Source organism: Triturus cristatus, chromosome 7 (assembly GCF_964204655.1).
Source record: "Triturus cristatus chromosome 7, aTriCri1.1, whole genome shotgun sequence".
NCBI classification, from domain to species: domain Eukaryota; kingdom Metazoa; phylum Chordata; class Amphibia; order Caudata; family Salamandridae; genus Triturus; species Triturus cristatus.
This window is the reverse complement of record NC_140590.1, coordinates 1,152,191,876-1,152,212,972: the sequence shown is the minus strand read 5'-3', so window position 1 is coordinate 1,152,212,972 and position 21,097 is coordinate 1,152,191,876.

Sequence of the window (21,097 nt, the reverse complement as noted above, 5' to 3'; positions counted from 1 at the left end):
TAATTTATTTCATACTGGGACCGTGCTTGACACATTGCTTCTTCTCCTCTGAAGGATGAAAAATCAATACAAAGTTTAAATAAAAATGTTAAAAAAAGAATACATTTATTAAAAAAGTTTCCGTCTGACATCCAAATGTTCTTAGCAGGCGTTGTCAAAAGCTGCAGAATGGGCTGCCGCTCTTCTCAAATCTGCCCTGCTTTGCGACCTATGCTGCACAGCAATCCCCCTTACCTAATGTCATGTTATACAATTAACAAAGAAACAAAAAATCAAATTGTAACAAGACTTGGTCAATGTTTTTTTAAACTATTTTTCGTGGGTTCGACAGGTGCAAAGTGCTGCCGAGCCCCTTGCTGTCCTTTAGGCAGAGATGCACACTTTAGTTGTATTTTTTTTTATGGTCTGCCATATGCCAAGCTGTGCCAGTTAAGTAAAAAATAGAGCCTACATGTCCGCCACTGCATTCGCAATGCGATATGTCAACATTTGTGTGCAGGCATCACAACACATACACGTTCATGTGCATAGGTGTATTAACACTGGTGGGTCCCCCCCCCCCCCAACTCGACAATTTGAATATGTCCAAAGCCCATGTCAGAACGGTGAAACGATATAGTGACCAGGAGTGCAAAAATGAAAGCACGTTGTCTAGTAGTACTTTGCAAAAGCCAGGGCCTTAGGTGGGGGGAAAAAAGACACAGGGAGCAGGACCGGGAGGGGCATGAGAGTAACATACAAGTGGGGGCATAAGGGGAAGCAGCTGAAAGTTGAAGGGGGTAAGCACAAAGGCATCGTGTGGCAGGTGCACTAGGGATAAAAAAAGAAAATCATTAGAAAAGCCATTGATGCCAATGTGTGTGTAGACTACGTTTTTTTTTAGTTCACGTCCACTAAATGCTGTAGGCAGATACCAAAGCTGAATGACAACCCAATACCTAATGCCAGCCGAACACAGTAGCTGAAAGGGACTGTCCAAAAACTGCTTTCTGTATTCGTATGCAGGTGTATATGGAGTCATAACATGAGCTCTTGCCAAACATCAAAGCGGCCTGTAGGCTAGGCCTAACAAAATGACACAGCATTCATTTTAGACTTCTCCCACGGCTAACTCTCAGCTGTTGGTCCTGGTTTTCCTCCGCGGCTAACTCTCAGCTGTTGGTCCTGGTTTTCTTCCGCGGCTAACTCTCAGCTGTTGGTCCTGGTTTTCCTCCGCGGCTAACTCTCAGCTGTTGGTCCTGGTTTTCTTCCGCGGCTAACTCTCAGCTGTTGGTCCTGGTTTTCTTCCGCGGCTAACTCTCAGCTGTTGGTCCTGGTTTTCTTCCGCGGCTAATTCTCAGCTGTTGGTCCTGGTTTTCTTCCGCGGCTAACTCTCAGCTGTTGGTCCTGGTTTTCTTCCGCGGCTAACTCTCAGCTGTTGGTCCTGGTTTTCTTCCGCGGCTAACTCTCAGCTGTTGGTACTGGTTTTCTTCCGCGGCTAACTCTCAGCTGTTGGTCCTGGTTTTCTTCCGCGGCTAACTCTCAGCTGTTGGTCCTGGTTTTCTTCCGCGGCTAACTCTCAGCTGTTGGTCCTGGTTTTCTTCCGCGGCTAATTCTCAGCTGTTGGTCCTGGTTTTCTTCCGCGGCTAACTCTCAGCTGTTGGTCCTGGTTTTCTTCCGCGGCTAACTCTCAGCTGTTGGTCCTGGTTTTCTTCTGCGGCTAACTCTCAGTTGTTGGTCCTGGTTTTCTTCCGCGGCTAACTCTCAGCTGTTGGTCCTGGTTTTCTTCCGCGGCTAACTCTCAGCTGTTGGTCCTGGTTTTCTTCCGCAACGCATATATTGGCTCCAGAACTTAGAGCCATGCAACACCTAGAAGCACTGAGAATCTGAAGAACAGGTACTAATGAGATTAAAGTCCTTAATGAAGCTACATTTCTCAATGTTGTATTGTCTAAATGCAAGAAATGCATCACTGCAGATGTGTAAGGTTTTGCTCAGTAGGTGGCTTCTATACATTCTTAAACCCACTCGAAGTGGTCCTTGAATTAAAGGTTTGCTGGAGCAGAGTTTTCATTTAGAAAATTCAGGGGCTTTTGAAGCTCTAGTATGTCTATGCGTTTTATTAAATATTAATAAATAACAATTAATTATTTGTCTTGTGCAAGTGTGTTTTTTATTAATCAATTCGTTTGTCTTAACATAAGAGAAAGTTACACGAGGGTTAGCATGCGTGTGCTGTTTCTGTTTTCTAAAAAATAACGTGCAAGTTTCCATGTTTAAACGTTGCTGTGTGCTGTTTATTTTGAGCACAAAACGCTGTCTGAATTAATGCTTTTTTTTATGTCGCAAAAGCTAGATAAATGCATACACATAAGGGTATTAGTGGGGTTAACACTGTTTAATCATTATGCTGTAGTAACGTTTATTTTGTCTCTTTAATTAAAGATGGTCTATTGTGGCCTATGGAGGCTGTATTATGATGGCTGAATTTTGAAGCCTGGCCTCGAGTGAATATGTGAAAGACGTGACGAGGGAGACCCCTGCTGGAAATGGTCTTGAAGTTGACTGACCATGGTCCTTCTATAAAACTTTCTATGAGGACAGCAGCAGTTTTTGGGAGTTCTCCAAGAGAAGTGAAAGTGTCCTTGGCAATCTCGAAAGACAAAGGAGCCTTAGAGGAAAACTCTGAACTGTGGCTCGATGGCCGAGGAGAAGCCGGATTAAATGTGATACATGTTTTATTTTCTTGGTTCCTGTTCCGTAGTCTTCGCTATGTGTATTTTTCCTGAGCGGAGGTTCACAAATGTTGCAATGTTGCATCCTTTCCTTCTCGCTCTGCTCAGTGATTCAGTGTAATTTTGCAAACTTGATGAGTGTTTCCATTGTAATTTTTACTATAAAAACTGTTAGCTTAGAGAGGGTTCTTGCCACATGCCATTTTACCTTTGCTGCGGGAGATTGCGTTGCTGAGGATCGATGCTGAGGACTTCGTCTTGAAAGACTTTACCGAGAGACTTGTCCTGACCCGTTCTGACACTTAGTTAGAATAGGTAACTATGAGAAATGATTTATTCTGATTGATTTTACTTTGACTAATTTTAGATAAAGCAATATAATTTTAAACATGGTGTTGAATTTTATTTCTTGTCAATTATTGGGTTTATATTTTTGATCATTATTGTATATGTTGTGTAGACTATGTTATTGATTAGGACAGTCGCTAAACCAGATCTGATCGACCTGATATTGATGCAGGGTGTTTAGGTGTTTTCTTTCCACAGGTTTATTGCTGGTAGAGTATTTGAACGTATGTTAGTGAAATGGGCCCTAGCGTATGATGAATGTATGTGCGTGTAACTGTGTGATTACTCTATCCGTGGTAGTGGGCATATTTTAGATACCCTGATCTCTATCAATTTCCTGGTAGCAGAGGATGGTTGCACAGTATTGTGCCAAGACCAATCAGTCCATTAACAGGGAAAGAGAAAGGGAAATGTCTTTTCTTTCTGTGATGTTTACTAATGTCCTAGAGACCTGGGATGAAGTGAAACAGTTACAAGATGAGGCAGGAGATGAAGAGAAACAAGATTGGATTAAGGCAGGATGTGCTCCAAGAGAAACAGACCATGTTTGGGTCTACAGAGATGGCAGACCAGTGATGCCTAACTCTATCTTGTCGTCAATGGCAAGGATGTATCATGGCCAGGGACATTTGGGGAGAGACGCGATGGTTAGGTCGTTTAAGCAGACCTGGTACAATGCAAAGTTCAGGACAATTGCAGAGAGCATCTGTCAGAGGTGTTTAGTTTGTCAGCAATTTAACACTGGGAAAAAGACAGTGGTGAGTCTGGGAACAATAGGCAGAGAAGGAGGTCCTTTTACAAGAATGCAGATTGATTTCATTGAGATGCCTCAAGTGAACAGACTGAGGTATGTTCTAGTGGTAGTCTGTTTGTTTTCAAGGTGGGTGGAAGCTTACCCGACTAGAAGAAATGGATTAACAGTGGCAAAATTACTGTTGAGGGAGTTGATTCCTAGGTACGGGTTTCCAGTTACAGTTGAGTCTGATAGAGGTAGACACTTTCAAAATGAGCTTATGGGTTTGATTTGTGAAGCATTGAAAATACAGCAGAAGCTACATTGTGCATACCGACCAGAGGCTTCTGGTGTGGTTGAGCAGATTAATGGCACGATCAAGAATAGGATTGGAAAGATGTGCTTAGCCACTGGCATGAAATGGCCAGATGTTTTGCCTCTAGTTCTGATGACAATGAGATCTACTCCAGATAGAACTACTGGTTTGAGCCCGCATGAGATAATCATGGGACGTGCTATGCGCCATGCATTCGTGCCTGTCAATAAGTTGGTGACAATAACTGATGACATGATTTTGGATTACTGTAAAGGCCTGGCTGACGCAGTTCATTCTGTGTTTCACCAGGTTGGAGAAGAAGCTACCACACTTGAGAAGAAGCAAGCCCATGATCTGAGTCCAGGGGACTGGGTGAGGATTAAGGTGCACAGAAGAAGAAATTGCTTGATTCCAAGGTGGGGAAGGCCAAGACAAGTCATTCTGACTACAACGACTGCAGTAAAGTGTGCTGGAGTGAAGCACTGGGTACATGCAAGTCATACTCTGAGAGTTCCAAATCCAAAAGAAGGGACTGGTAAAGAGTATTTTGAAGAGTCAGATTCCAGTGATGATGAAGATACTGATGATACGGAATCAGTGAGAAAAGAAGCAGAGAGAGCTTCAAGAGAATCACTGCGAGTATCAGAGAGAAGATCAGATTCTGTAAGAGAGCCTGAAGTTTCAAACAGCAGTGAAGGAAAAAGAAAAGAAAAAAGAAATCACACAGAGACTACTCCTGAATCAGAAGAGGAGGAGATTGAAGAACCACTTGAGATTATACTTGAAGAAGTAGGGTCAGAAGAAGATAGAGAGGGACAGATTGCGGAAGACCCCCGAGGAGGTGTAGGGAACATTCATGAGGAGCTAGGTGAAGGGACAAGTAGACAGCAAGAAGATTGCGTGTCGGAGACCCGAGGAGGGACAGGAGTAGGGAAGTCTCAAACAGTGGTGAAAAAATCTGTGGAGAAGAAGAAAACTGCTGGAAAACGGAAACAAGAGGCACTTGAAACAGATGATGAGGATGAACAAACAGAGGGTCGAGTTCTGAGAAAGAGAACTTGGATTGGAGAAAGGAGTAATAAAGAAATAAAGCCGAAAAAGGTGTTAAGAGGAGACCGTTGGCCTAACAACAGAGTTAAGAGGCTGAGATACAAAGTAATAAGAGCAAATTCATCGAAAGCTGAACAAGTGAATGAAGTTTCGAGTCAAAGTTCAAAAGCTGAAGGAGAAGAATCAAAGGAATCAAACAAACCAGTGGAAATAAAAAGAGTAAGAAGACCCAACCAAAAGTACAGATCACCGGAATGGTCTTATGTGGCACTGTCTGAAGGAGGAGAAGAAGAAACAGTGACTCGAGATAATCCGGAAGTGGTCTTGAGAGAAGTGGTTGAGGAAGATACTGGTGAAATTCTGAAAGTACTCTTGACTGACATTGGAGAAGAGTCGAGTACTGAGGATCTTGATGTTGGAGATCTGATACAATTTGATGTTGAAGAAATCGAAGTGAAGAATGACAAGTATCCAAACTGAGTGAAAGAAAGATTCACTTGGATCAAGTGAACGAAGAGATCATTTGGATAAACTGAAAGCTGAAGAATTGCTGAAGAATTGAAGAAGTTCAAACAGTAGTGGAGTAATAGAGGCTAAACTAAAATGGCTAACATAGAGGATAATAGAAATAGATGTGCCTTCTTTAAGAGGTGGTGTAGAATGTGCTGCTGTTGTACTGGATTATTAATGCTTCTATGGGGTGTTTTAGTTTTATTAGTTACTTTTAGAGTAGAATTTGGAATGAATATAGAGAATGTGACAAATGTAGAGAAGAATTCACAAAAAGTAGTTCCAATTAGAAGTAGTAGTTACATACACAAAGATAGGTCAATTAATAATTTTTCTAGTAATGTTTTTTCTAAACTGTTATTTGAATATGTGAAGACAATGGAAGTAAGGGATTGCTACGTCTGTATGCAATTACCTGCATCCGTCTCAGAGAGTGTTACTTATCACCATTTACCAGCTACATATGGTATTTCTTGTAGTATTTTAAGTAGTGTTTTTTATTTGTTAGGGAAAATAGATTATAAGATGTCTAACAGAGATAGTATTTTTGGGCACTTGCCAATGAACAAAGAGCTGAATCCAGCTAAAGAAGCTAACACTTTTGGTGAGATTTTTATTGAAGAAAAAGGATTAACATTAGATTACATTTTTAAGAATAATTTAACTTGCAGTTTGAAAGAAGAGGAGAGAGCTTTCCTGGATATGGTAGAAGAAAGGAGAATGAACATGCATGAGAAAGGGGGAAAATATGAAGTGAGTGAGACAGTTTGGGACATTGAGATGGGAAAAGAGTTGAGAAATGGGGCTAGTCCAACTTTAGCTCTAGATGCGCCACAGAAGGGTAAACTTTGTATTACCAGAAGGAAATCCCAATATGATACATATTTTGTGGTAACTAGTGAGTGCCATGATACATACTTCATTGCGACAGGTTGGGGTTTCAGAGGTGGAGAAGATACGATTTTTCCAGGAGTGTACTATGTTTGTGGGAACAAGGCTTATTACAAGTTGCCGGACCATTGGTATGGCACGTGTTATGTGGGCCTGGTTTTTCCTAAGATTTTTCATACAGATAAAATAAGAGATGTAGAAGATATTAACTTATTAACACGTTTTAAGAGAGAAACTTGGTCTGAAATTGTGGGTGATATTTTTGGGGTTTTGATTCCAGCAGTGGGAATTTCTTTAAATGCTTATGGAATTCGGAAACTGTCCACAGTGGTTGATCGCTTATCGACAAATACCGCAGGAGGGTTTCTTTTGGTGAATACGGAATTAAGTGCCGTACGTGCCATGTCTATGCAAAATCGACTTGCCCTTGATATTCTATTGGCCAAGGAGGGTGGAGTTTGTGGAATATTGAAAGTTCAACATTGTTGCACTTACATTCCTGACGAAAGTAAAGACCTGAAGGTCTATATCAGAAATATTACTGATTTGCATGAAGAATTAGTACCACTTGAAGCTGGGAGTTTGTGGACTAAAATAGCTAATAAAATGATAGCTGTTAAGAATTTTATTGCAAAAATAGGTAGTACAATTATAGGTAGAATATGGTTTCCCTTGTCTTGTATAATTGTGGCTTTATTAATAATAAGATTGGTGTGTGTGTGTTGTAAAAACAGGGGAGGGAAAAAGAAATTGAATAAGGGAAAGAAAAATAAGAAGTTGAAAAGAGAACCTCAAGAAATTGAACTAGAAGAATTGAGGGAGAGTGTTTACTTAGAGACAAAGAGAGATGATGAAAGAGTGACTAGTGTTTAATGTTGTGTAAGGGGAAAAGACATTTCTGATTTCTCCTAAAATGGGACTAAATTTTCACTAATTTTTTTTTTTGGGTTTATTTGGTGATAAAATCACCAAAGGGGGGATTGCTGGAGCAGAGTTTTCATTTAGAAAATTCAGGGGCTTTTGAAGCTCTAGTATGTCTATGCGTTTTATTAAATATTAATAAATAACAATTAATTATTTGTCTTGTGCAAGTGTGTTTTTTATTAATCAATTCGTTTGTCTTAACATAAGAGAAAGTTACACGAGGGTTAGCATGCGTGTGCTGTTTCTGTTTTCTAAAAAATAACGTGCAAGTTTCCATGTTTAAACGTTGCTGTGTGCTGTTTATTTTGAGCACAAAACGCTGTCTGAGTTAATGCTTTTTTTTATGTCGCAAAAGCTAGATAAATGCATACACATAAGGGTATTAGTGGGGTTAACACTGTTTAATCATTATGCTGTAGTAACGTTTATTTTGTCTCTTTAATTAAAGATGGTCTATTGTGGCCTATGGAGGCTGTATTATGATGGCTGAATTTTGAAGCCTGGCCTCGAGTGAATATGTGAAAGACGTGACGAGGGAGACCCCTGCTGGAAATGGTCTTGAAGTTGACTGACCATGGTCCTTCTATAAAACTTTCCATGAGGACAGCAGCAGTTTTTGGGAGTTCTCCAAGAGAAGTGAAAGTGTCCTTGGCAATCTCGAAAGACAAAGGAGCCTTAGAGGAAAACTTTGAACTGTGGCTCGATGACCGAGGAGAAGCCGGATTAAATGTGATACATGTTTTATTTTCTTGGTTCCTGTTCCGTAGTCTTCGCTATGTGTATTTTTCCTGAGCGGAGGTTCACAAATGTTGCAATGTTGCATCCTTTCCTTCTCGCTCTGCTCAGTGATTCAGTGTAATTTTGCAAACTTGATGAGTGTTTCCATTGTAATTTTTACTATAAAAACTGTTAGCTTAGAGAGGGTTCTTGCCACCCTTTTGCCACATGCCATTTTACCTTTGCTGCGGGAGATTGCGTTGCTGAGGATCGATGCTGAGGACTTCGTCTTGAAAGACTTTACCGAGAGACTTGTCCTGCCCCTTTCTGACACTTAGTTAGAATAGGTAACTATGAGAAATGATTTATTCTGATTGATTTTACTTTGACTAATTTTAGATCAAGCAATATAATTTTAAACATGGTGTTGAATTTTATTTCTTGTCAATTATTGGGTTTATATTTTTGATCATTATTGTATATGTTGTGTAGACTATGTTATTGATTAGGACAGTCGCTAAACCAGATCTGATCCACCTGATATTGATGCAGGGTGTTTAGGTGTTTTCTTTCCACAGGTTTATTGCTGGTAGAGTATTTGAACGTATGTTAGTGAAATGGGCCCTAGCATATGATGAATGTATGTGCGTGTAACTGTGTGATTACTCTATCCGTGGTAGTGGGCATATTTTAGATACCCTGATCTCTATCAGGTTCTATTGAGGAATTGTGCTCTGATGAACAAGTGATTTTATAATTTTTGTCGTAAGGGATGGATTTATTTCTAATTGTTTTGTTTTATGGTCTTCTGTATCAGAAATAAACAATACTGATTAAGAGACTTTCTGCTACAACAGGCAAATAAATATGGACCCAGAATATAAATAAATCTAAGTGAATGGGATTTTTCAGAGCACATCACAGATGCCAGCACATTCTAATGAAACTGTATATCTCTCTTTCTCTCACTCACACACCTTCATCCATCGCTCATAGCAAAGCCTCCCAAGAAAAGCATCATTCTGGGCAAGCACGCGCAACACAAAAAGGCTTTGCACATAGACTCAAAACAAAGACAACACACTTCCATCCATACACCACCCTAGGTGGAGCTGCTACCTCTGTGGGCAAGTGCTTCAGCTCCCCACATATGGGTAGTAAGCACTATATAAATGGTTTAATACAATATAATGTCAGCAAAACAAGGTAATAATGTTATTTGATGTATGTTCTGTGTCTCTGTGCGGTTTCCCTGCTCTTCTATTCTAGTATCACAGTTAACTAGTGAATCCATACTCCTTACCAATTCCTCAGTCTTCTTTCTTGGGTGCCCTTGTTCCCCATAAAGAAACAGAAGTATTAGCCTTGTGTTTCTGCAAATATATTCATCTGTATTCAGAAGGTTACTGACTACTGCAGACACAGAACTTAGTCTAGTACAATTTTATACCAGATTTACACAGCTGGTGCGGTTGATTAACTACAGGGGAACTACAATGGCCTGTCACCGAGCATCCCTAGGGTACACTAAGTGTTATCTTCCAAATATTAATCATATTTGATGAATGCTATTTGCTGCATTTTTATGGTTGCACTGAAGTGGTTTCCACAAGTGCCCTTACACAAGCAGGGTATTGCTAACAAACCCTTTAACACCTAGACCTGTATATGGGCTTGAAAACACATGTCAATTAGAACATGCATGTTCATGCAATGAGTCACGCCATGCAGTGTTTACCAATTTAAAGTTACACCATCCTTCAGTAAACTGCCGGGATCGTGAGCCATTATTATGCAATACAGCATATCGGTACTGCTATACAATTCCATGCCAAGGATTCAGTATCAGACAGCCACAAAGGCACTAAAGCTAAGAAATTAAATGGTTACTTACCAGTAGGAGACGTTTTGCATCCTGAATAGATTTCTGGATTCATATGCTGTGCAGCTATTCCGACAGCTAGTTGTTGGATCCGGAATCGTGCGTTGTCCTTCTCTTCTTTTTCCTTTTGTTTTTAGGTCGAGGACCGTCCGGTCTGCCGAAGGCAGAACCGGAAGTCGGAGATTTAATGTTTCTGAGAGTGGCTCTTTAGCCCGCCTCTCTTTTTGCCTCTCCTCCATTGGCTGGCTTCCTAAACGGAGGCCAGCCATTGGAGGAGAGAGCCGTCCCTCCAAATAGGCTCCGTCTTTTTCAGATTCGGGGGCGTGTTCCGTGCTGTTCTTTCCACTTTTTAGCCACACCCTTTCTCGAACAGCAGGAACACGCCCCCGAATCCGAAAAAGTTTCGAAGCTTCCATCCGCCATTTTTAGGTCTCGGCTCAAAGACTGGCTGCTGGGCCCGCTCGCCGCGGCAGTCTCAAGGAAGGTAGAGAGCAGGCAGCAGAGGCTTGGATTTTCCGCCGTCTTCCCTTTTTAGAGCCCCAAGCTCGCATCCAGCTCGCGCTCCGGGATCATGGTTCCATTGCAGGCTGGGAGAAGCCCCTCCCGATTTTTGGGGGCCCGTGACTCTTTGGTGAAAATGACGATTCGGCACTACAGAGGCTCACTCGTCGTGATGAGAGAGGAAGCCGTTACTCGCAGGCGGACAGAAGCCAGATATAATTATTCTGGAATCAGGTTCGCTGCTGCCTGTTTTCTTTCTCGCCACCCGATGCCTCTCTGAAAATAAAGGGGGTGGGGGGTCGTGGGGTGGTTAAGGCGGGAGGGCCGCAGAGACGGCTTCTGCAGAGCAGTGAAGGTTCCTTTGCACTCGCGGTGTGGAGGCGCTGGACTAGCGCCAACAAACACGCGCATTCATCAGCAGCTGGGTGTGACTTTTTTTTCCCCTTCATTTTCTTTACAGTGTTCCCATGCAGTCAATTGAGAGCAGAGGTGAGGGCGCAGGCTTAATTTAGGTCTATAAAATAACTGGGGGCGGGGAAACAAAATGTTCCTTTCATGACCTCTTGAATAAATATGGCAAGTTCATGAAAGACGTCGAAGAATTCAGCGGAATCCGAGTCAGGGGCGCGAGTGTCTGAGGGTGAGAGACGTGCAGGGGAGTTTATATTTGGGAGTCCGGAGAGCGACGCGCCGTCAGAATCACTTTTCACCCTGGACGTGGTGCTTTTTAGGCCCCCCCTGGGGATTCTGTGAAAGAAAACTGAGCGCTTTACTGCGCTGGTGAATGAATCGGAAGCAGTGTGCTCCTGCCACTTAATGAAGGTTTACTTCAGAGTCTGCAAATGCGTACCAGATGAGCGGCTGCTGCGGGCCCGGGGGGGGGGGGTTTTGTGGGGGTGTGGGGGGGGGTGTGTGTTTGTGTGTGTGTGTGTGTGTGTGTGTGTGTGTATATATATATATATATAGGGGGGGAGGGGAGGTGACGCTGCATGCCTGCCCCTGCAAGCACGTGCACACAGAGGTGGAGGGGTTGAGGCACAGGGTGGTGCACATCCCTGAAAAACTGGCCGAGTCTCGGTGGCGGTTTGGATAGGGACCTTACATTCCTATGGCAACCCGCATTCCAGGTGGTACAGTAGGAAGCGGCATCACATGCCAGGCAGGCCCCGACACACGGTATGGTGAATATTTGTACAGCACGTGGCGTGCTGAAGAGCAGCTACCCTGAACAGGGGCATAATTTCCACTGGTGCAGCAGGAGCAGTGACACCAGGACACAGGCCAGAGTAGCTCATTGCACTCAGAATATTGCTGTGTTTCCCAGTTCACACATCAGTCAATGGCGCGTTTCCTTACTTCGACTAGGGCCCATGACAAGCTGTCAACCCACTGATCCCAAACCCACTCTCTCCACCATCAGAGCTTTGGTCTGTCATAGACAGTTGTTAATTCCAAGCGGTTTGCGATTGTCTTCCAGTACACAGTGCTGAATGTGGCATCCGCTTCAGGGCTTTAAGTGTGCCGGGTCTTGCCGGTGCTAAGCACCGGCGCTTCTTCAAAGCAGTTGCAGAGACGGGTCCCTATCGGGCTCTGCATTTCTGCCCTCACCCTCAGGGTGGGAAAGAAAATCTTAACTCTGCATCAGTACCCCTGCTCAAAGACTTTGATGTAACTTCAAAGAGACTCGTTTTAGTTCTTTCACAGTCTCATCATTTTAAAAACTGAAACATTTTCAATATTATACACAACACAGCCATAGTCGTTGCTTATTTATTTTATGCAACTAACAACCATTGACAAAGCTGATAGCCCTGGCTTGGTGTAGGTGTAATGTTACTTGTTGTATTATATATCTGGATTCAAAAATTCAAACATATGCAAAAAAAAAAGCTAATGCCAATAGAAATGACAATGCCATTTATTTAGGGATACAAAAATGATAAAAAAAATAATGAGCAATACCAATAGCTCTACCTATAATATTGCCGAGACCATTGCATTGTAAATGCTTGTTTTCTTTTCTTAGTGTGGGCGTCGACACCATTTGGTGGGAAGTCCATCCCCTGTGCAACATCAAACAGCACCCCGGAGGTTTCTGTACGTGGATGCCATCTTCAGAGTCTTTTTTTTCCAGACATCTGTTCTTTCTGGAACTTTCCTTTGTTTTGAAGTGTTTCGCATCTTGCCTGTTTGCTTTACCATCATTTCCAGGGAGGCAGGCAAGACACATATGAATCTAGAAAACTGTTCAAGCTGCAAAAATAGCGGTAGAAATGTTTGGCTTCTTAAGAAGGATGGGTTTCAATGTGGATACATTTCTAAACAGGTGTATTTGAACTCTCTGTCCCATCTCTGCTTCATTGTTAATCTGTATGTCCACACAATAGTATTTTGTGAAGGTGTGCGGTGATGACCAAGTTGCAGTCATACAGAGGTCACCAACTGATACCTTTGCAAGGAACACTTAGGTTGCAGCCTTTTTCTTGGTTGAGTGTGGGTAAAGTTTTCCTGCTCCCATGTATCATGTTTAGTTTCCACTATCCACTGTGCGGTTGATCCCTTATTTACCAGTGTACCCTTGCCTGCCCGTCAAAGGGTACAAGGAGTTAGTTGCCCTTGCGAGTTGCTTTGGTCTCTGGTAGGCAGTACAAGAGTGCTCTTTGCACATCCAGTATGTGTAGGGCCCTTTTGGCCTGTGACTTTGGAGCCTGAATCAAAGCTGGCAGTTGCATGCTTTGTTTGAGGTAGAATTGCAATACTACCTTTGGTAGGAACTGTGGGCATGTTCGTAGGATTTCCTTGTGGATTTGAACGTATGGTTCCTGGATCGTGAGTGCTTGTAGTTCCCCAAGTGTGGAGAGACATGTTCGCCATTAGGAACGCTGTATTTAAGGTTAAGAACTCCAACTCCATCTTATGCATTGGCTCAAATGGGTCTGTCATCAATTGTGTGAACAGTGTACAGGGTCCACATTGAAGACAGTGCTTTCCTAGGTGGTGCCACTCTAGGCCAGTAGTGAAAAGATTCCTGGTGGAGTCAGTGTAAGGAAACTGTATTGCAGCTGGGTGAACCTTTTTGTGACACATAGGCCAGGCCGCTGTACCGTAGGTGGGTGAGGTATGTCAGCACTGTAACGTGCTCTGCCCTGGTCTAGAGTTTTTGGTAGTGCCTGTACCAGTGTATGTAGCTAAACCACTTGACTGATTAGCACTTGCAAGTGCTTGGTTTTCTAGCCTTCTTCAGGATTTCCATTGTCCTGGGAGGCGGGGGCTTGCTCTCAAATTTGCTCTCAAATTTGTGGGAGGTATTTTCTTCCTTGCTCAGTTGGTCTGCCTCTGTGTTGGGGTTCCTAATTTTTTGCCTTGAGCTGCGTTCTCAGGGTAGCCCTTTCTTCCATTCAAAGTTAATAACTTTTCAACCCTTCCTCAAATTGGTTAGGTAATTTTTAACTTCCCACAAAAATTCCAGGACTGTACTTAGAGTGGTGAATTTGACCTTCCAGTGTCCACCACATTCACTGCTGCCCTGAAGGCACAGTTCAAGGTAAAAACAACACAAACAAGCCCCTTTGTTCTGCTTCCCAGGGAGGTGTATTGCAATCAGGGTCGTGGTCCATTGGGTCGTCTATTTCCTTATCTACTGTGCTATTTTTGACAATGGGAACAACTTTGTACTGTGAGAAAGTGCCTTCTTTCTTGCATGGTATGCCCACACCTTTTGCTAATGTACTTTGACTGAGTGTGCCCTGGGCTCCTGCCAACCAGGTACCCAGGGCCTATGTTCCTTACCTAAAACTGTGTTGAAGCCTAAACCCAATTGGTATCTCTGGCCACATGTCAGCCCCTGGTAAATGGTACACTAGGTACCCAGGGCCTTGTGACCAGAGAAGGCCGAAGGGCTGCACCACTTATTGTGCTACCCTTAGAGGCCCTGTACCCTGACACACACACATACACACTGACTTTGCAGGCTGAGTGTCTTGGTGCAGAACAAAACAGAGAGTTGACATGGCACACATCCCTGTGTGCCATGCCCAAAACACACACTGCCCTGGCATACCTCAGTCACCCCTCTAGCTGGGTGCTCTATGCCAGTGGTGTGGGTACAGGTGCATGAGCCCTGTGCCCCTACAGTACCCAGATCCATTCCTGGGCACTGCAAGTGCAGTGCTGCCATTTAAGAGTATATGGTGCTGGGGGGTCGTCAACCCAAACTCCACAGCACGATGATGGCAACACTGAAGACTGAGAAGTTTGGTATCAAACTTCTCAGCACATTAAACCCGCACTGATGCCAGCGTGGGATTTAATGTACAATGCACGACAGAGGGCAACTTAGATTTGCTCCCTGAACCTAACCTACAATCCACGTCTTGTCCGAGGGGCTGCCTAGGCTGCCACACAGCAGACATGTTGCTGGACCCCTGGGTAAAGAGCCATCCGCTCTCCTGGGCCTGCAACAATGCACATCCTGGGCGAGGTGCTAGGTCTCCTCCCCAAGGATGGGCAGGGGAAGCTTCAAAGGCATGCCACCTTTGTGAGCTTCTCCAGGCCACTAGCTGTACTCAGCAACTTGCCCCCACCGGTTCTGACCCAGACTCTGGCAGGAAACCCCAAGGAAGGAAAGGGGGTGTGCCAGCCTCTGTCAACCCCACCCCTCAGGTGGGAAAGGCGAGGTGAAGCACATCTCCGGGCTCTCACCATCTTGAAGATGGGAAGGCCTGCCCAATCAGGATTAGGCTACTGCCCCCCTCCGACAGGAGAGTGGCAGGATAGGGGGTGTACCCATCCCAAGGAAGGGACCCATTGGTCCCTGCCCTTTACCTACCTGTAACGCCCCTAAATTTAGTATTTAGGGGCACCCTGAACCTTCCTTCCTCAGATCCAGATTCAGAAACAAGCAAGAAGATCAATAACCAAGAAGACCTGCCGTGCAGCTGCTAACAAGAGGAAGACACCAACTGATTTGGCCCCAGCCCTACCGGCCTGTTGACCCTCAAACCTGCTCCTGCTAAACCCCGGCGTCTCCAGTGGTCAGCAACCTCAAAAACCCCGGAGGACCTGACTGCCTTGTGACTAACTAACAGACTCCCACGGGCAGTGGTACTGCTCAAAGCAAGTAACAAGCCCCTGGCTCAGCCAGGAATCGCAACTCCTGCACACTCTGCACCCACCAAGCCTGGCCTGTGCCGGTGTGAACAAAGACCACGAGGACATCCACCCCCGCGACTGTGACCCCGAATCCAGCACCCAAGGACCCACCTCGACGCTCCAGACGACGCCTGCAGCCTCAGAACCAGGGACCCCTCCAACCGCGACCAGCAGAGGGTAAGATTTCCCGATGCCAAAAGGCACCCCTGCACCGGCGCCCTGCGGTCCCCTGTGCCCAACTCCTGCGTGTCTACCTATCCTCCAACTTACCTCTCGAAGTGGTGGTCGCACCTGAAGAATCTTTGTCCCCGAGCTTGCAGCCTTTGTTCATCCTTGAGCTTCTCCATTAAGCGCCCGAAAGCTCAAAAGCACCCTGCACCCAGCCGCCCGAGTGCCCCTGGCAGTGCAACCTCTACTCTAATCTACTTCCCCATTTGCCCTGAGCAAGTGACCAGGAGCCCAGCTCCCACAGCCGCATGGCCTGCTAGCCAGCAGCAACCAACCAAAGGCCCCCTGCCTCCCATAGGATAACATTGGGCCAATCACTCTGCACCCGGCTGCCCATGTGCCGCTGAGGGTGTAACAACTGTACCTACCTGACCCTGGAAGACCCCCGAGTCTATGCCCAGAACCTTAACTCTGCCAGTCGAGTACTTACCCAAAAGCCGATAACTCACTTTTCTTCTACAGGGTAACATTGACTGGTTTCACTTGGAAATTCTTCTAAGTGTCGAGTTTTTAAACTTTGAAATATTCATCTCAAATCAGCCGAGTAACGAAAACGAATTTACTCACCTGCTATCAGGAGAGATCCCAGTGCTGGATCTTGGTGTTCAGCACTGACCCTGCCAAGTAATTACAACCGTACTTACTGCTAACTTGATTTTCCTCCATAGGATAACATTGTCTGGTTTTTGCCAGAAATTCTTCTAAGTGTAGATTTTGCAAACTTACAAATATTCATTAAAAATCGCCTGTATAACAAACGCATTCTGTCAACTGTTTACAGGAGATGCACCAGTGCTGGATCCAGGATCCAACACGGAGTTAGAAAAAGTAACGATAACCCCACTTACCTGCTATGTGAATTTCCTCCTATAGGATAACATTGGTGATTCTATGTGAAAAAGTTTGTCAACTTTTAAAATACAATAATAAACCAAAACGTTTTTACTCAACTGTTTACAGGAGATGTCCTAGGACTGAATCTAGGATCCAGTCCTGTGGTAAGAAAAGTATTCCAAAAAGTAATCATTTGCATTTAACTAGAAATTCCCATTGAGCTCAATGTATAATTGTGTTTGAAATTGTGTTGCCTATTGCAACAACTGTATCAACTGCATTCAAAAATCTATTGCCTATTGAAAGTATTTATCTCCAGCATCTCATTCTGAGAAAGTATATTTTGATACCTATTGTTGGTTCTAAAATAAAACTATATATTTTGATACAAAACCATTGGCCTACAGTTCAGTTCTTGAGTGTGTGAGGCCATTTGCTGACTAAGTGTGCACAACAAATGCTTTACACTGTCCTCCGATACTGCCTTACTGCTCGACCAAGCTACCACTTTAGAGAGTAAGGTTATATCTAATTTTAGCCTCTGCCAAACCTCTGTGGACTCTGTGCACACTGTACCTATTTGGAAACAGTATATACAGAGACTCTTTCTTACATGTACCTCCCTGCTGTTTGAGATAGAGCACAGTGCTTATTCAAACAGACATCACAACTGCCTGCCCCTTCACGTGCGGCTGGAATGCTTTCAACTCTAGGAAGACGGTCATTAGTTCCAATGTATGTGGATAACAGTGTCCGTGAGGATCCAGTGATCTTGTACATTTATATTGTCATTTTGGGCTCCCCCGCCCTTGAGAGATGCATCAGTGGTATGGTAACCGTGGGAGCTGGTAGTTTGAAAGATCTGCCTACACTCACATTTGTTGGGTTCCATCATTCTATTTGCTTCCGATCCTTTGCTGTGCCAACCACTAGACCCTCCCAGCTTTCCGTGGCTTGTGACCATCCATTGCAGAGCCATTCCTGTATGCATCGCATGTGCAGTCTTGTATGCGGTATGAGCAGGGTGCATGAAGCCATCATGCCCATCAACTTCATGACAGCTCTCCCTGTCGGAGAGAGCCCCTTCGGGTAGAGAAGCGTTTGCTCTGCTGTTACCAGGGCCATTTATGGGATTGTGCAGCCATGGCGTTTTTCACATAATTACTGATTGGCCACATTTGCTACATAATCAGTCATCTGCTGCATAATCTGGAAATATTACCAAAAACATTGTTTCTAGCTCAAATTGTTCAAAAAATACTAAAACCACAGCGGCACGTGTTGCCGCGCAGTGATAAGCTTTTTTCAATAGTTGACTGGTAACCTTTCATTAGTTGGTTGCTAGATTTAGGTGTTAAACTGGTACCAATGATGTGTGCCCGGAGTGTTAACAAGTGTGAAAATGACAAAATAATGAAATACTATCACAAAATGTGGCGCATTATGCCACATATTTTGCTTTTTCTTGCAACATAACTTAGTCAACACTGCAGCATAGTTTGGCCATCTCCTGCAACATAATTCCAGTGGCCCTGGCTATTGCTGCTGCCCTCTTGGGGACTGGATATGCCCATGCTATTCTCGCGTCCAGTGTTGCCTCCTGGAATACAGTCAACTGCTCTGGGAGTGGTGATGATTTTTTTGTGTTTTAAGGTTAACATGAAGCGGTGTAGCATGTCAATGACTGTTTGCATGTCTCGTGGCATTTTTTAGTCAAGTTTGCCTTTACCAGCCAATCGCCCAGGTGTGGGTAGACCTGTATAATCAGTCTTCTCAGGTGCGCTGCCACAGTCGCTAGGCATTTCGTGAACACCCTTAGTGCGGATTATATGCCAAAGGGTAGCACTCTGAACTTGTAATGTACCTTGTCCAGGACGAATCGAAGGTATTTCTTGTGCCTCTGGTTCCTTTGTATCTATAGGTAGGTGTTCTTTAGGGCTAACGTGGCAATGTAGTCTACCTTCCTTAGGAACAGATCACTTTTCACACTGACCTTCTGTACACTCAGTAGATACCACCGCCTGCCTCCTTTGGAGGGACTCTATCTAGGGCTTGCTTTTTGCTATATTCCTTGACCTCTCCTCGCAGCTGTGTGACTTACGGCTCCCCTAAGGTTCTAGTCTTTTGGGGTGGGGGAACATGAGGTGGTGTCCTAATGAGTTCTATGAAGTAAGCGTGTCATATGTTTAAGATCAAATTGTCCAATAGTCCTCTCCCTCTGGTTTCCCACAAAAGGGCCACCTTGAAGGATGTTACAACTGCTGGGAGCAGCCTGGTGTGAATCTTGCCGGCTGAAGCCTTGCTGATGGCGATACTGGGGGGCTGGTGAGAACCCCATCAAGTCTGTCTTCTGTTACAGGTTGCCCCCATGCAAAAGGATCCTCTGAATTGCAAGATCCCCATGCCCTTGGCAGTTTCATTGTCCTTTACAGAGTGCCTCGTTTACGGCAGTCATGAAGAGGGCTTCTCCTGTGAAAGGCATGTTTATGAGGGATGCCTGCACCTCAACCTTGAATCCAGAGATCCTGAGCCATGTGTGTCTCCTGAGGGTGATGCCTGTATACATGTCTGTTGGTACATTTCCCTTGATGTATTGGGGATCAAGTGAAATGTTTTTTATTTAATCGCCCAGGCTGTGGCAGGTTACTTTAAAGCTTTCTTACCCTGGTCAAGTGTGCTGGGAAACAGGGGTAGGTACAGGTTTGCCTTTTGTGATGGCATCAGGGTCTACAGGATGAAGCATGATTCCTCCTCTTCCTCGAGCTGGACCCCCATACGTGTGCCTCCTTCTTGATTAGTCCATTTTACATAGACAGGTCTTCAGGGACGAGATCCTCGAGGGCTAGCTGTCTACACCTTCCTCAGGGGATTCTGCATGGAGATCAAGACATTAGGAGTTGAACTGGCCCCTCCTCTCCATCATGATGGTTTTGTCCTCCTCATAGTCGAAGGGATCTTCCTGCGGCTGCGGTGTCAAGGGCGCCTCAATGTCTGGTATGTTGTTGTCCACTTCCCTCGACGCAGAGGGTTTTCTAGGGATCGTCAAACTCCTTGTGTTGCAGGAGAGCCACCATTTCGGCATGGAGTTGGCTCTTTTTTCCCCTCAAGCAAGCATTCGGCATCGGAGAGTTTCCTCTTTGGTGCTGCTAGTTCTTTGCTTCCTTGCTCTATCCCTTTGCTACCTCCTTAGTGCCTGCTGGCATTGAGGGTTGGCTTGAAGGTTTGACCCCATCGGTGTCGTTTGGTTGAGACCCGTGCAACTCTGTCTTTTTGCGCCGACCTTCAGTAGTCGAGTTTTTCGATAGACGCAGAGATGACATTTAGGACTTATGGGTCTTTTGTTACCTTCCGCCACTTGGCCTTTTCAGCGTCCCTCTCCCCCTTCTTCGTGGCCTCTGCACTTTTGGCATTGAAGGCTCCCCTCTTTGTGCTGGCTAGACTTCTTCTAAGTTTTCTACTTCTTCACTAGAGAGGCCTAGGTCCTTCAGGGATTACTGTAGTCTGGATGCCAGCCAAGGCGTGATGTCAGTCACTGCTGTAACCTTGTCTTGAGAGTCTTCGGTACAAATCTAGTACAGACTGATTCGATGCTTTGATCTGTTGGGAGGCACAGGTTACAGACCTCATGCGGATCCCTAGTGGTGATAGTTGGGCCAGAATTCAGAGAAGGTGTTCACCATATCCCTTAGCTGGCCCTCTTCTAAGCATTCACCACGCAGGTGGTGCTCACCGATGGTGTCTCCCGTCAGGGTTGAGAAGGCTCACCTCCACAGTTTTCGTTCATTCTTGTGGCCTCTGGTGATTTTCTGTGTTTTCAGTTCACCTTTTCTTCCTCTCTCTAAATCCTTCAAGAATGGTTTGAGCTTCTCGGTGGGCTTCCAAACCTAACAGCAGAAAAAAAAAAGAATCTGAAGATGGCAACCATGCACAGGAACATCTGGGGTGCAGTCTGACCCACACAGGGAATGAACTTATCACTAAATGGTAGTCAACGACACCCACACAAAAAAAAAAGGAAGCGGGACAAGACAAGATTCTGGACCCAACCACTAGATAGTGTAATAGATACATAGCATGTGAATCCCGAAAAGGGTTCTAACTGCAAAAACGGATGTTGCCAGTTCTAAGAAAGCAACACTGGCTCACAGATCAAGGGGCCATTTTCAAAGTTATACTTTCAAACTGCTCCTTAAGAAGCCCATGTTTTGTGAATACATTTTGCTAGGAAGGCTGGTCACTGCACAGACATTCTTCCCTTTACTGCAGTCATCATACTCCGAAGGGCACTGACAGGTCAT